Source organism: Austrofundulus limnaeus, unplaced genomic scaffold (genome assembly GCF_001266775.1).
Source record: "Austrofundulus limnaeus strain Quisiro unplaced genomic scaffold, Austrofundulus_limnaeus-1.0 Scaffold313, whole genome shotgun sequence".
In the NCBI taxonomy this organism is placed as follows: Eukaryota; Metazoa; Chordata; class Actinopteri; order Cyprinodontiformes; family Rivulidae; genus Austrofundulus; species Austrofundulus limnaeus.
In genome coordinates, this window is record NW_013952715.1 from 608,012 (window position 1) to 610,309 (window position 2,298).

The 2,298-nt window shown below is 33.1% G+C and overlaps 1 protein-coding gene across 1 annotated transcript in view; it reads right to left on the reverse strand.

Moving 5' to 3' along the window:
- Window positions 1–2,298, reverse strand: part of slc1a7a (solute carrier family 1 member 7a) — a gene marked incomplete at its 5' end in the record, with an annotated part of 65,793 nt that overhangs the window by 37,918 nt on the left and 25,577 nt on the right.

Here is a 2,298-nt window from a genome sequence, read left to right on the forward strand (position 1 = left end):
CGCTAGCGCAGAGCTAATACATAAAAGTCAGCGCTAGCTGACTCTTTAATTTTACTCTTTATTTTACAGTTAAAATAAATGTTTATCAAATAAAGTCTAATGTTACAACTAATCAGGGATCCCTTTAAGAAACATCCACTTTCCTGCAGAGGAAGATAAAAATCAACAAACTCAAGGATGCAAATATTCAGCAAACATTCTGTCCTTCTGAGCTRATTCATGCATCAGTATCTGACAATATTTAATTTACATCCTAATCATGGTACGTACTTCCTGTGTGGATGAAAGCAACATTTTGRCAGAAAGTGAAGGTTGCACCAAATTAAATGTTAGAGCCATAAAGAACGATCATTAAAGTTTATTTTTGTATCAATATTTTTCATCTTTATCTTTGCCATTTGCGGTAAGGTAAACAAGAATTTAAAGTTTCTGTGACATGCATAACATTCAAACACAAAATATCAAAGAACGTTTAAAAAACTTGACATAAAACACATTTTCTAACGTTATCAATGTTCTCTTTTAAAAAAAATACATTTATTACAATAATTTAATGTCACAGGCATTTTAAGTGACATTGTTGTGAAATTCAAATTTTATTTTGAAAGTGTTACATCCTGTAAAGCCTTGATCCAAGTAAAAAAAAAAAACTCTGAACCATGCACAGTGTTGTATAAAGTACCTCAAAGTGATACTTGAGTAAAGGTATTATCATAAAAATACTTTGGTAAATGTTAAGGTCTTCTATAAATATACAGTATTACTTGAGTAAAAGTCTTAAAGTATCTGATATTTTTTGTATTCAAGTATCAAAAGTAAAGGTGTCAGAATGGTAAATATTTATACATCTCATCCAACCACAATTAAATTCACTCTATCCAGGAGACACAATTTATCAGGATAGTATTTTTTTAAGTAATAACAACTCAGAATAAAACAGGAGTAACGACTTCCTACTTCTGACCTTTTTTTTGAGTAGAAAGTACAGATAATTGTGTAAAAATGTAATGAGAAAAAGTAAAAACTAATGAAAAATAATTACTCAAGTAAAATACAGATAACCAAAATTTCTACTTAAGTACAGTAACAAAGTATTTGTACTTAGATACTTTACAACTCTGCCCATACAGTTTGCTAACAGTGCTAGCCGTGTGCTACTTGAAATACAATGGAAAAGATGGAGAAAAGGAATCTTTAGTTTCGGGTTTTTTTTTTTGTATTTTTGCTTGTTGACATTTTTCAAAGAAACGATTTTTGTCAAGTCCACGGTTTTCTCTCATCATTTTATTTTCCAAGAGTGCTTCATGGACGACACCGATAATGGATCTGCTGCCACAACAGTGAAGATTCAAACAACCCTTAAACGTAACAATCGAAACACATTGAGCCTTTCAGAGTTTAGTCACCTCACAGCTCCGATTTTGTGAAGCAGGAAGGTAAAAACGTATAAAGCAAAGTAGATAAATTTGCATTTAAATGATCTCAGGATATTTTGTGATTCAAGAGCTCATTTTTGCCTCTGTCAGGATTACTTTACAGTAAAACGCCAAACTGAAAAAAAACTTTCATGCAGAATTGTTTGCTTCTCATCACACACTGACTAAAACCACCGAGGATGAGGAGGAGGAGAGATGAAGAGGGCAAAGCCAGGGAAAGTCCTGCAGGGCAGCAGACATATCTGTACTCAGTCTTTGGACCTGCGGTGACGAGATAATCTGCCTGTTCAAAGTATAATCTGAGATGATTTGGCAGCTTGATGATGGGTTCTGAGTGACGAGTCGGCAAGTTGCTCAGGAAACAACAAATATACAGCCTGATAATTATAACACAAACTTTAAACTTTAATTATAAACAAATATTATCAAACTTTGTTGTTGATTGGACTTTGAAGAACCTGGTTTAATCTGACAGGACTGATGAGCTAATGGTCTGAATGCAGTCTCCTGGTTTAAAACAGCTCCACCTCCACAGTTTCAGAACTCAATGCAAAAACTTTTTTTATATAAACTTTTACCATGCCATAAATATCTGAATGCAGTTATTTACATAGAGTTTGGTTTGCAGGTACGCTAGCAGCAGCTGTAGCACCGTAGGTGCAGCCTGAAGTTCCCTCTTGCTGGAATATCCCAACGTTTTCAGTGAAATAACTGTAATGTTATTTATGCTCTACAGGTATTTAATATGTTTTTTTTAAAGTAAATAATACATAATACAAATTTTGGACACAGGAGGTGTTTAAAAATGATAAAATCCACTCGACTGCATCGATGAGCTAATAATAATAAATTCTTATAGATC